The sequence below is a fragment of the Chrysemys picta genome, chromosome 18 (genome assembly GCF_011386835.1).
Source record: "Chrysemys picta bellii isolate R12L10 chromosome 18, ASM1138683v2, whole genome shotgun sequence".
NCBI lineage: Eukaryota > Metazoa > Chordata > Testudines > Emydidae > Chrysemys > Chrysemys picta.
In genome coordinates, this window is record NC_088808.1 from 2,251,536 (window position 1) to 2,266,016 (window position 14,481).

General features: G+C 49.5%; 1 protein-coding gene across 1 annotated transcript in view; it reads left to right on the forward strand.

Moving 5' to 3' along the window:
- The window catches only part of EXD3 (exonuclease 3'-5' domain containing 3), a 685,344-nt gene that overhangs the window by 623,999 nt on the left and 46,864 nt on the right, over window positions 1–14,481 (forward strand). The gene's annotated exons all lie outside the window — the stretch shown is intronic.

A 14,481-nucleotide genomic window follows, 5' to 3' on the forward strand; every position in this document is an offset into this window, starting at 1 on the left:
AGAGCCTCAAATCAAGGCACTGACTTAGGCAATGAAATATATACATCACAAGCCATGCCTGGACTTCATGCAGACCTGTGCTGTCCTAACTTGCCCTGGGCTCACGGCAAAGCCTGGAATGGAGATTTCACGGGACAAAGTTCTGGTTAGGAATCAAACGTTCCATTCTGGCTGAACATTCCCTTTATAACATGAACAATGTCTGGGATTTAGCTGGCTCAAGAGACCACTCAGAAGGCCCTGTATTCAGCCTAGCTGGTAGTGACAAAAAGTTGTTACCATTTGATGTCTATATAATACCTCCCTGAACATGGCTCCCAGGGATCAGGCGGTAGCCAGGGATCCACTGAACATGGCTCCCAGGGATCAGGCGGTAGCCAGGGATCCACTGAACATGGCTCCCAGGGATCAGGCGGTAGCCAGGGGATCCACTGAACATGGCTCCCAGGGATCAGAGAGCTGCTGGAGGATCCACTGGACACAGATCCTAGCCAAGGAATGAGGGGGGAGATTTCTCCGTAGGTAACTGTATTAAAACTGTGAAGCCCATGGGCCTAGAACAGAGGTTCTCAGCCCGTGGGCCACTTGCAGTCCAATCAGCACACAGCTGCGACCCATGTGACATCCTCAGGGCCATGCAGATAGTATAGATATTGTGTGGATGTGGCCTGCCTAACATATAGAGAGCTGCATATGCGGCCCACAATGGTAAATAGGTTGAGAACCACTGGCCTAGAAGCATTTTCCTGCTGTCAGATTGCAGGTTGCCATTATCAACCTTTAGCGTTAGGGATTGAGTATTAAACGGGCCATAAAATTATTTTCAAGCTAAAAAATGGCATAAACTCCAGAGCAAATAAAACCACATAAACAAAAACCGTTTCTCTTATATTTATACTGGTGCCAACAGTCCCTGTTTACCATTTTTGACAAATGTCTGTTCCTGGCTAAGCCAAATCCACTCAGATGGTGTTTGACTGAGCCGGCTCATCATGTAGCCTCGGGACTGTTGCCATGGAGAGGAAATGGAAACACCTGATGTACACCTCTACCCCGATATAACACAAATTCGGATATAACGCGGTAAAGCAGTGCTCCGGGGGGATGGGGCTGCACGCTCTGGCGGATCAAAGCCAGTTCCATATAATGTGGTTTCACCTATAACGCAGTAAGATTTTTTCACTCCTGAGGACAGCGTTATATCGGGGTAGAGGTGTATTAAATGTCAAAGCACGAAATGCCGTTTGCAAACACTTTGGGAGGCCTAGCGTGAAGCTAAGGCCGCGCGACGGCAATTGGCTCTGCACTGCTACTCTCAGTGCCTGTGCAGACACCTGCTTGGGGTCCATGGCTCCCCGGGAAGGCCTAAGGGCCCTCTGGCTTGGAGCCCATTGCAGGAGCAGCACCTATGGCCCTGCTTAACTTTATGCACTGTGACTAATCCCACTGACGTCAGCAGAAGAGTGAGTGTAAGTATGTGCATGAGTCTTTCCAGGATCAGGGCCTCTATGGATTCCAGGGTAACCAGGAATATACAATTTCTAGTTTCCCATGAGACTTTCAAAGGCTGAAGTGTCATTCAGACAGCACGTGTGACCAAAGCTGCCCCATGCCTTTCTCTCCCACCTTTGTGTGTGCGAAGGGGTTAGCAGCAGGAGTGGCAGCCTTTGCTGGGTATCAGCTAGGCCTTCCCTGCAATTCTTCAAGCAGAATTCTTCAATTCTGGAACGCACTGGCTACGTGATTCCTCCAAGCACTTGCCAACTTCAGGCTGGAGCTAGTAAGGTGCGGAATATCTCAGCTCCCCCAAAATCAGTGGGATTTATGCACATGCAGACATTCTGAGCTGAACTGGGGCCTAACTCATCCTGGGCCTGGTTCTAAGCAGGGTTTAGGACTCGCACTCCCTGACTCAGACAGGATTGATCCTGAAAATTCTTCCCCATGTGAGTAGTCTTTACTCCCTGAGTAGCCCCAGCTGTTCCAATGGGCCGTTGTAGGTAAAGATTGGCTCAGACCTTTGAATGGCGAATGATTTCCCTTCATTGTCTGCACTCTCTGAACTCTTCCTTTTGCATCTGTTTGGTAGGGCTGCTCCAGCTAGATTGGGATTTTGGGCAGCAGCAGCTCTGATACCAGAACCGCACTGTGCATTCTCTGGCAGTGCTCTGAGATGACTGGTTTGTACACTGGTGAGGGCACATTGGGTGCTGTGTAAACGTGATGCACAGAGTGGCTGAGAGGCCACTACCCTGCATGGTATTCACCACCTTCAGGTTCCATTGAAGCCAGGGGGCGTTGGGGGTACTCGGCAGCTTGCAGGGTAAACCCCTAGATTTCTAAATCCATGGCCAGCATTTGTCTCCCCCCGTGCACTCCATCTTCAGCTAACAATGATAATTGAACATTTTTTGCATTTTTTTTAAATCACAAGAAAAAACCCAGCAGCAAAGAAAAATGCCCAAGAGCTCAGTCCAGGACATCCAAGCCGGCCCCCTGCCCCATGCCAGGGCGTCAGTCAATATCCCTTCCCCCCTCCGAGATACGTCTTCAGTCACAAATTCTGATTGACTTTCATGTTGCTGCTCTAAGGACTGATTGGCAGTGAAGGCCAACACCAAAGGCCTATCCTGCCCAGGGCCTGTCTGCCACAGTTCCTGCACTAGGCGCAGGGCTTCCTCTCAGCTTGCCCTGAGCCTGTTTGTTGTTTGATCGCTATCCACTCTCCCTCTCTTTCTCCTCTGGCGCTGGGAAGAAAAGCTCTGGTCTTTCCCACGCTCTCTCTGACACATTTCAATGAATTAACTGGGGGCCACGCCCCCATCCTGATTGCCTCTGGCCCCTCCCCCGGGTTCTTCGGCTCCCTTTAAGGAGGCCTCGGAGGGTTGCTGGGCTCTCTTGTGCCTCCTTCCCCAAAGGACGCTGCCTGGTTGCTGCTCTTTGCAAACAGAAATCCAGCTCACCCAAGCCACAGCGCTGAGTGTTGTAAAGCACATTTAATCCCAAAGATTCAACACGTTCTCAGTCAGTGCAACTGGGATTAAGGAGAAGCCAGGGGAACATCGGCCCCTGATCTCTGGCACCAAACTTTCCTAAGCAGGGAAAATATTTTCTTGGTCTCTCTCTCCCTCTCTCTGTTGTTTTGCATGGTCGTTTGCTAACCGTGTTACAGTGCACTGTTCATCCCCCGCCCCCACTCCCATGTCTGCAGCATCCAGCCCTTTGTGTGACATCCCCCACCCCCTGCAGTCCTAGAACATAACAGATAAATCACTGGGTGCCACTACTGGTTTTGCAAGGGAAACCCAAGAGTTGGGGGAGGTGGAATGTCTGTTGGGCTTTTGAAAGTTATTGCCACCAGTTTGTCTACAATGCCAGCTCTAAACTCCCTGATGTCAGAAAGCCGACCTGGGTTTGGGAGAGACACAGAAACACATCACATGGTTTGCCTTCGTTCAAAAATTGAAACTTCAAAAACTGTTGTGTGTTAAACTGGAGTTTTTTCTGGCCTTTTCCCAACGTGGATTCCAGCCCCTCTGCCAGTAATTAACATTTGTACTGTGCCTTTCCTGGCTGATTAGTTATTTTGCTCACCAGTTTGCTTGCAGTGGCAGTACTCCTGCAGTCAGGGCCCAATCCAGCAAGGTGCTAAGCATTCCCATGGAAATTTGAGGGTGTTCAGCACGTCACAGGTTGGGCCCATGCAGATGCCCAGCTTTCTTGTAGCAAAATCAGCTGATCTGGAATATTTAAAGACAGGGCAGAAAAATAACACAATGAGGTGATGTGAGTAGCTGATTGACACAGGCCCTAGGAAGGCGCTTACTTTGGGCTCGATTCTGCCACCTTTGGGCCAGACTCAGATACCCTTACTTGAGTAACAGTTGACTCCACGAGCGGCCCCTTTGGCTTCCAGGGAACTGTTTGAGTAGCCGGGTGCTACTCAGCCAGAGAAAATGTGGCAGAATTGGCCCCTTTAGAAGCAGAGGGTCTCTTTGCGCCGAGGAATTCACAGCTTGCGTGGTTAAACTCCAGCTCACTGCAGCTGCAGCAGGAAGACGATGGGGATTTAACAACGCGAGGTTCGTGGAATGATCAGTGCCACTTTCCCCACATTGGGTAGCACAGAGTGGCCTTGGTCTGCTCACACTGCGTCTGTCAAACGTCAGATGCACACAACAAAAGCCATTTCCCCCTTTTTCCAGCTTTTGCTTGCTACCTCCTGAAAGGAAGGAGACAAGTTTCTCCTGAGTAATACCCTCGTGGGAAATTCTCTGTTTTAAGGGGTTTCCCTTTAGCCATGGATCTGTGCTGAATGTGATAACTTGTGCATCTGCAGGAAGCAGAAACACACTAAGAGCCACAGGTTAAATAATGCAGCACTTCAAAGCCAGAGCTGAAGCACCGACAGTGCTCCAGTCAGCTCATGCCAAACACCCTGTCTCGCTTAGCTGTCATTGCAGGCTAGCTTTATGCTTGTCCTTCCTTATTGCATGGACTCCTGTGGTATAAAGACTCAGCCCAAACACTGCAGTTTGGTTTGTTGCATAGCTTGGTTAGGAAACCTTTCAACACAGCTCAAAGCCAGGGATAGGCAGGAGACTTTGTGAGTCAGAGATATCCCCCCCTCCTCTAAGCCACAGTTCCCTCCCTACTGCCCCCTTGTTCCAGGGACAGGGGAGGAGGAGAGGGAGGGGAGATAACATTTGCGGCTGCCCTAGACCATCAGCAAATGGCAGCAACCACCCCAGGCCAGCTCAGCTGGCCAAGAGGCTGAGTCATAGCTGCTCCATACCACTCCCCACCCCTCTGTTCACTCGCACCCACAGGGCCAGGTGTCCGCACCAGGGTGTGTTAGGAGTTCTTAGTCTCCATTATTCCTGGGCAGAGGCATGGAGTCCAGGTCCCAGTCTGGCCCTAATCATCGTGGCTCTTTCCAATGGTGGAGGGAGCCTGAGTGGGCCAAAGCGAGCTCATTCCAAACCCCTGTTGTGCATGCTCGGGAGGGGGGGGGGGCAGCAATGCTGCACATCCCGCATATTCTGTGCTATAGAAAAAGAGCATTCGCTAAGGCACACACTAGCACTGACAGTTGTATTCACACCTTTGCCAACATGATGGTGAGTCATTCACACCTTTCAGAGTCTTAACCAATTTCAGTTAAATCGGAATAGAAAACTCTGGGAGTCCACACTCATACGGGCACTGAAATAACAAGTCTGAAATTCACCCCACTTTGTTATTCAGTGCCAGCCTGTGTGCAGACAACCCCTAAGATTTATAGTTCTATTACACACACAAAACTATGTTCAAAGAACATTATTAAGGTAACAAAGTCAAACCCTCAAAAATGATGTAATGCCAGAGTTAAGATTGCCTGTGCTGTCTTCATTTGCTCCCCTTTGTGTGTATGCATTAGGAGACAGTCTTTAATGACATGATCACATGGTATTTTTGCCCATAGGACCCCTGCCTCACTCAGTGCACAGGATGGATGGTGCTCACTTAATGAGCAACTATTTTTGTTTTATCCTCAGTCTTCAATGGATGGCCCCATGCTCTCATTTACTATTCAAACCATCCTCTCAAGACAGAATTATTTATTTCCTCATGGGCTTTTCTCTGGTGCCCCCCATGATATCATTGGAGCGCTGCACAAACATTAATTAATTTATTTTCACACTGCCCTTGTGAGATCGGCGGGTATTATCCCCATTTCACAACTGGGGAGCTGAGGAACAGAGAGATTAAGGTAAAAAAAGTATCCTCTGATTTTGGGTGCTCAATTTGAGACATCTAGGACCTGTTTTTTCGAGTCCTTAACATTCTATAGCACTTCCTAGGTTCAAAGCCCAGCTCCCAGTGCTCAGCGTTTCTGCAATCAGACCCCAGGATCTCACACAAAAGGGGCCGTGCTTGTGAGGCAGAGCGGAGGGGGTGGCCGTGGGAGGGAGGAGCAGGGAAGGAGAGGCTGCACTCATGAGGCAGGGCACGGGCAGGAGTGGGAGAAGCTGTTTGGGAGGGAGGGAGGAGACAGGAGTGGGAGGAGGTGAAGGGGATGTGGCCATGGTGGGGAGAAGACAGGAGTGGGAAAGGCTAAATCATAGTTCAATCCATGAGGGGGCCATTTAGGGATCTGGGGCAAAAATCTGTCTGGGGATTGGTCCTGCTTTGAGCAGGGGGTTGGACTAGATGACCTTCTGAGGTCCCTTCCAACCCTGATATTCTATGATTCTATGATAGACAATATGAAATCAGTGATGGCCAGCAAAACTCAGGGTATGGAATAGTTTTGAGAGGTGCCGGCTATATCTCAGTTGATGTAGAATGCTCCTGGAAACCCATTTCTTGGATTGCACCTGACCTACAGCTAGGGTGACCAGATGTCCTGATTTTATAGGGACAGTCCCGATATTTGGGGCTTTGTCTTATATAGGCTCCTATTACCCTTCCAGCCCCTGTCCCGATTTTTCACATTTGCTGTCTGGTCACCCTACCTATAGCTATCTTCCCAAGTCATGGAACTCCTATGCTGAGTGGTCCTATCGCAAGCCCCTTGCAGGCCATATTATGGTCTGAGTAGTACTCTGGCATGACAAGGGCTTTCCTTCCTAAGTGGGGATGGCTAGTGGAAATCCACAGAGAACCACATTGCAAGTGTGCCGCAGAAAGTTAACTCCAACTGACTCTACCGTGTGAAGAGCGCATTCCGGGTGGCTTGGAATGAAAAGGCCGTTTGCTGGGGCGGCTCTAGGCACCAGCGCCGCAAGCACGTGCCTGGGGAGGCAAGCGGCGGGGGACGGCCTGCCAGTCGCTGTGAGGGTGGCAGGCAGGCGGCTTTTGGTGGCATGCCTGCGGGAGGTCCACTGGTCCTACGGCTTCGGCGGCAATTCGGCGGTGGGGATGCCGATGGCGTGGCACTGGCGGACCTCCCCGCAGGGATGCTGCTGAATCCGCGTGAACAGCGGACTGCTGGCAGGTGCGCCGCCGAAAGCCGCCTGCCTGCCGTGCTTGGAGCGGCAAAAAACATAGAGCCACCCCTGGCCATTTGACATGTGTTGTTGTCTTAGGAGTGGTGATATTGTAGCTCCAAGCATCAGCCTGCTGTTTAGGTCACAGTATATTTCATTCAGGAGATTTCATTTGGGGTTTGACCTCTTTTTTACTGTACCTCTCCTAATCACAGAATCCTGGCCTAGCCATGCCAGGCAGGAAAAATATCCTCTGAAAGCAACCTGCAGGCAGCTCGGCTATTCTCACTGCTATTAGCATGAGCAGTGCTGTCTCCGTGGTGATGCCAGAACAGAGGAGTTTAGCGCTATGCTGATACTAAGCTGTCTTTACCAGTAAGATTTGATCATGTGATCCTTTATTTGGATGTATGTATTTTTATGCTGCCTGTTTCAGTGGACATAATTGCCACCCAACATTTCCAATGTGGTGGCCAACTTTACATTTCCCACCCAGGTTTCACCATTTGCTCTAGATCTGGACCAAATGGAAGACATTATTCTGCCAGATCCACTGCTAAGCCTGGCTTTCCCAGCGGCCATATGGAGAGACACAAGGTGGTGTCAGAGGTGACTAATGCTGGGAATTAGAGGAGTTTGGGATGTTTTGTTTTGGGAATGAGTTGGTCAGAATAGGGATAGCCTTCGTAAATCAGAGATAAAGCCCCAGAATCAAATGCCAAAAACACTAGTTATTCAAACGTAGTTTTGTTACCCAATCTGATGTAATATTTTAGGTACATTTTCCCCACGCTTTCCATCCACATTCAGTTTCCATTCTTGCATGTTGTTCCCAGAAACATTTATAGTCAGCAATTCCTGCACTTTTATCTTCAGCAATTCAATGATTTGCTTTGAAAGAGATTTGATCCTAGATAAAGCACATTGTGACTGAATTATATTGAGTGAGGCCTCTCTGGGCAGGGTGGTGGTCTGGGTCAGCCACCATGTTCACTGGGGAAGACAAGCAGCCTCTAGAGTGAGTTTAGACCATCTCTACACAATAGAAATCAGACTCGCAGCTTTCAGATGGGCATAGAACACTTTGGCACATGAACAGTTAAACAGCAATTAACATTCCTGAAGGGTAGGCAAGATTCCACTGGGCTAAAGTATCCCAGGTTTCTGATCATGCTGTTTGCCTGTAAACCTTTATCACTTGTTCAAAATAGTGGGCACAGTAATCCAAAGCACCCAGTTATGTAGTCTTGCTGTCCCTGGAGCCAAAGCAGAAGGCACATGTACAATAAAGGACAGCATTCACCCAGAAATATTCCACAGTTCATACTGGTTTCTCTCTTGATTAATGATCACTCATCTGTGCAGCCAGGAAATGGTCTCTAGTTCACCAGGCACTGTAACTAAAAGGCTGTGTAAGCTCCCAAGCATTGTTCCTAGAATCTACCACCATGGCACTGCCATTAGTGGTGAGAGCTCTGGAGTAGACCATGCACGTGTCTAGCCATGTTCATAGCAAATTCAATCAGCACTGTGGTGAAAAAGCCATCTCGTTCTTTACACTAACCAGCTCCCTCAAAATTGCTACCAACCAAGGAGCTGGTCTGGTGGCAGCAAAAAGCTCAGTGTAGACAAGTACCCCTAAGTACACCACAGTTTTCCAGCTTACTCCCTTTCCTCCCCATGTGGAAGCACTTCCCTCTCCACTATATGCTCTCACAGGACTAGAATCTGCCTCCCATCAGCCCTAATGAGCCAGAAAGTGAGCAGCCATCATAACATGTGCTATGTTCCCTTGCAAGCCCAGACAGATTCAAGGTCCACTACCCTCCCCAGGGGCCCTTTACTGTTAGAGATCTAGAAGGAGCTGCCAAGGAACTCAAGGGCAGAGAAATATGAATTGAGATGTGTTATGTTCATTGCACACACATCAAAAGGGTAGATGAAAACATAAAATACTCTTTCTGGAAGTTGCAACATAACACAACTTTATTTCTTAGAATCCAGAACTCTAACACACAAGAAACAAAAACAGAGAGAAACAAAGCAGGTTGCACCCCAAAGCAGAGAAACACAACTCACCCCACCCTAGAGGCCAACTCTTTGCAGCTGTAATCACTTGCTTCTTCCCTACAGATTTCCCTAGGCTACCAGCAGAACCAGGAAACCCCCTATAACTTAAAGTGATAGCTTGTAATTGTAACAAGTTTTCAATGCACCACAATACACATTATCAAAGTTGGATCCCAAGTTATTTAGCCACTTGTCAATTATTTCAGGTACATCCAGGGAGAACTCAGCTGCTGTGCTGCCAAACATTCTGGGTATGTCAAGGCACCTATCTACTTGTATTTATTTAAATATATTACCTGTTCTTTTCTTACAGTGTGGGGATGAGGCTGGAATAAACCAAGCTCTGTGGCATCATCTACCTGTAAACCCAAGGGGCTTTCCACAGACTCTCCCCCACTCTGTGCTGTGCAAGCCCTACTGAAGAGGATGGTTTGCCCAAGCACAACATGGATACTAGTGGGGGCTAGGCTGTGCTGCCACATGGAGGCACTAGACCGCTAGATGCCCTGGGACCCACAGGATTTCCCCATGGATCTTTTGTATATCCACAACCACTGCCTGCTGCATGGGGGCAGTCCCCCGCCCCCCCCAAATGGGATGATTCCAAAGAAACTTGGCAAGGTGAAGCTCCCAGAGGTCCCTGGCTCCCCTGACAGGTGTTTTTATGGAAGGCTCTGATTGGCCTTAAGTGCATTATACTCATAACCACAGGGAGGCAGAGGTAGGAGCCTCTAGATTGCAGGCCAATAACATTAGGAAGGGCCAGCCCCACAAAGGCAACAAGGAGAGAACATGCCTTTGTTGGAATCTTAAGGACATACAAATTACCATACTGGGTCAGACCAAAGATCCATCTAGCCCAGTGTCCTGTCTTCCGACAGTGGCCAATGCCAGGTGCCCCAGAGGGAGTGAACAGAACAGGCAATCATCAAGTGATCCATCCCCTCTCATCCAGCCCAAGCTTCTGGCAGTCAGAGGCTAGGGACAGCCAGAGCATGGGGTTGGGTCTTTGACCATCTTGGCTAATAGCCATTGCTAGACCTATCCTCCATGAACTTACTGAATTTGTTTTTGAAGCCTATTATATTTTGGCCTTCACAACCTCCCCTGACAAGTTCCACAGGTTGACGGTGCGCTGTGTGAAGAAATACTTTCTTTAGTTTGTTTTAAACCTGCTGCCTGTTAATTTCATTGGCTGACCCCTGGTTTGAGTGTTATGAGAAGGGGAAAATAACTTCTTCTTGAGTAGTGTCCCTGCGGGTGCTCCACTGTAGATACGTCTGTGTCCCTGCACTGCCGATCAGAGAACTTTGGTAACAGTGTCAGTTGGGTCTATACATGCGCTGTCTCTCTACCTGTTGCGCTGTCCTCAGTGCCTTCTCAACTGCTCTGACTAGAAATGGAACCTTTAGCTGTCCGTTAGCAGATCATTAACTCTTCTTTTCAGTTGTTAATCTTTAGCTTTTAGAAACCCTTTAGCTTTCTTTTTGGCTTTTATATGGCTGTGCCTAAAAAAACCAGAAACAAACAAACAAAAAACCAACAAAATCAACAATTACAAAAAACCCACTGGACAAGCAGGTGGACAAGAAATATTATGTCCTCACAAAGGAATCAGAGTTCCTGTTCACCCACCCACCACTCAATTCCATTGTGGTGGACGCTGTGAACTTTGTGGCCGACAGCACCACTCTAGGACAACACCCTATGACAGAGGTTGGAAGCGCCTTGATCTCTTTGATAGAAAGGTGTACTCCCTGGCTACCTTGCAATTTCACGTTGCCAACTACCAAGCGCTCATGGCAAAGTATGACATAAATTACAATAAATTACACAACTTTATTGATAAGCTGCCGGAGAGCTCCCAGGATTCCTTCAAGGCCATCATCCAGGAAGGGCAACTGGTGGCAAAAACATCTTTGTAATCGGCCCTTGACACTACCATCACAGCTACCAGGACCATCTCCATGGCAGTGGTGATGAAATGGGCATCATGACTCCACCTCTCGGAATTCCCAAAGGAGGTGCAGACCATGGTGGCGGACACCCCCTTTGGAGGCGTGAAGCTCTTCACTGAGAAGACTGATGCCTCTCTCCATTGAAGGGTCCCAGGGCCATTCTTGGGTCACTGAGAATCTACACACCAGGGCAAAAGAGACAGTTAGCTCTCAATACCAATAGAGGCCTTATTCATCCCAATTCCTGTCACAATGGAACTATGAGCCCCAGGGAAAAAGGGAAAGTTCTCAAAGCAAAAATCTTTGGGCTCTCAGACCTCGACCCAACCACCTGCCCGTAAACACCACTTCTGATGGGCAGGTTGAGGCGCCGCGAAACCACTCCCCACTACTATCTATGACCATGCACCCATTTGGCCACCGTTTGACAGCATTCCGCAGTGCCTGGGAGTGCATAACCTCGGACAGATAGGTCCTAGAGATCATCAGATCCAGCTATTCCATCCACTTCACCTTCCTACCCCCTCCACAACACCCTTCCCCGTCTCTCTTCAGGGACCCGTCTCACGAGAGTCTACTATGCAGGAGATGGATTGCCTCCTGCAGTTAGGAGCCATAGAACCAATACCTCAACATCTACAAGGCAAAGGGTTCTACCCTTGCTACTTCCTAATACACAAAAGGAAGGGATGTTAGACACCCATCCTGGACCTCAGAGTTCTCAACAAGTTTGTCAAAGCTCAGAAGTTCAAGATGGTCAGATTATTGACGATCATTCTGTCACGGGAACAGGGAGACTGGTGTTTGGCCCTTGACCCACAAGACACCTCCTTTCAATACTACTGGCTCACAGATGTTTCTTCAGGTTCACTCTGGGAAATGACCATGACCAATACAGGGTCCTCCCCTTTGGACTTTTATCATCCCCAAGAGTATTTTCCAAAGTTCTCTCAGTGGTAGTCACCATCTACAAGCCCAAGGGATAATGATCTACCTGTACCTGGATGATTGTCTCCTCAGAGCCCAGTTGCTTCTGGAGGCTTGTCAAGCCACCGAGGACATGATACGCTTGTTCACAGAGCTGGCCTTACAGACCAATTCCCAGAAATCAATCCTTACACCAGTGCAACACCTGGAATTCATAGGGGCTGACCTAAGACGCAGGACAGGCCAAAGTCTTCCTACCTCAGGACAGGTTTCTATCCCTGGTATCGCTTATAGAAATAGCTCAATGCAGCCCTTGAGTGCCAGCTAGAATCTGTCTCCAGCTCCTGGGGCATATGGCAACCGACACAGCGGTGATTTCATACAGCAAACTTTACATGCAATGCCTACAGCTGTGGTTCAGCTTGGTTCACAGACCGAACGGGGACAGTCTGGCCAGACCCCTGTCACTGCCCACCCGGATCAGGATCTCCTTGGACTGGTGGAAGAACACAGCCATTGTAGACAAAGGCACCACCTTTGTTGTTCCTTACCACCAACACATCCCTCATAGAATGGGGCACGCATTTAAACGGCCTCACAGTGGAAGGCAAATGGAGATATCCCTGTATATCAATCTCCTTGAGTTGAGAGCAGGCAGGAACACCTGCGCCCATTTCCTCCCACTGATAACAGGGTCGCATATAAAGATCCTAATGGGCAACATAGCCTGTATGTATTATTTCAATCACCACAGAGGAGCCAGATCGCCCTCTCTTTGTACAGAGGCAATGAAACTGTGGAACTGTGCATTTCTCACAACATCTCCTTGTATATGGCTGACCTCCCGGGCATGCACAACAAGATAGTGAACAAACTCAGTCACACATTCCCGCATGACCACCAGTGGGAGATGCACTCATCAGTACTTCATGACTTATTCACGTGGTGGGGAACACCATCCGCACATCTGTTCACCACTTACCAGAACAAGAAGTGTCCATGATACTGTTCTGGGGTGGGGGGGATTGGACACTCTCTTGGCAATGCTCTTCTTCTCCCCAGGACAAGGACTGTCTTTACGCCTTCCCTCCATTTCCTCTTCTGCTGAAGATCCTGCTGAAGATAAAGAGGGACGGAGCTCATGTAATTCTGATTGCTCCTATGTGTCCAAGACAGACCTAGTACCCTTGCCTGATGCAGCTTGTGATGTGCTCACTGATCTCCCTTCTGGCCACTCCGCACCTTCTCTCTCAGGACAAAGGGAACACCACACATCCCAACTTGGGGATCCTTCGCCTCAAGGCATGGCTCCTGTGTGGTTCCAGCACCTAGACAGCTCATGCTCAGAGGAAGTGCAAGAGGTTCTACTGCACAGCAGAAAGTCCGCCACACGGCGCATTTACCTGCAGAAATGGTCCAGGTTCTAGATTTGGTGCATGTCCCAACAGATCTCTCTGGTGTCAGCAACTCTTCCACATATTCTGGAATATGTCCTGACCCTTACAAATTGGGGTTATTCCTGAACTTGCTCAGGGTCCACCTAGCAGCTATGACAGCATTTCACCAAACCTTAGAAGGGTACTCAGCAATGTTCCCGCTAATATTTTACATCCACATGCGGAATGAATTTTGTTATGTGTACCAATATGGAGGTGATGTGTGGTGGGGGGTGGGGCCAAGGATTTGGAGTGTGGGAGGGGGCTAGGGGCTGGGGAAGATGTTTGGGCTTGGTGTGCAGGGGGGTGATGGCTCTGGCTCGGGGGGCAGACTCTGGGGTGGGGCTCGGATGAAGGAGGAGGGAGGGGACTCAGGGCTGGAGCAGAGGATTGGGGTGCAGGGGTGAGGGCTCTAGCTGGGCATGAGGGCTCTGGGGTGGGGCTGGGGATGAGGAGTTTGGGGGCCAGGGTGCCCTGGGGCTGGGGCCAAACGACTCCCCCCAGCCCTCTCCCTGCCGGCAGGAGCTCTGGGGCTGGAGCCGAGGTGCCTCTCCAGTGGCAGGAGCTCCAGGGCTGGGGGAGAGGCCTGCGGCAGCCCTGCATGCCCCAGCTTGCTCCCCTCTCCAGTCACCGCCCCCACCCCTAACTCTCCAGGCCCTCGTGACTGCGTGACTGCGTGGCCCTTTATAGCCTGCTGTGCAGCTGCGCAGCTTAGAGGGAACTTAGGTGCTCAATACTATCGCACCCAACCACTAAGAGGTTCCTTAAGGGAATAACAAACCTCTTCCCTCAACCTCAACTTTCTTCCCCTTCGTGGGACCTAAACCTAGTGTTGAAAGGGCTGACTAGGCCCCCCTTCGAACCTATGGCCACCTCTTTGCTAGCACATCTATAGATGAAAATGGTCTTTCTGTTTGCAATTACCACGGCTAGAAGAATAGGGGAAATAGCAGCTCTGATGGCACATCCCCCGTATATAGTATTCTTTCCTGACAAGGTTACATTTAGGTTGCATCCCACGTTCATCCCTAAAGTGATCTCCTTGTTTCACATGAATCAGTCTATTCACCTTCCTGCCTTCTACCCTACGCCTCACCGAAACAATAGGGAGGCCATACT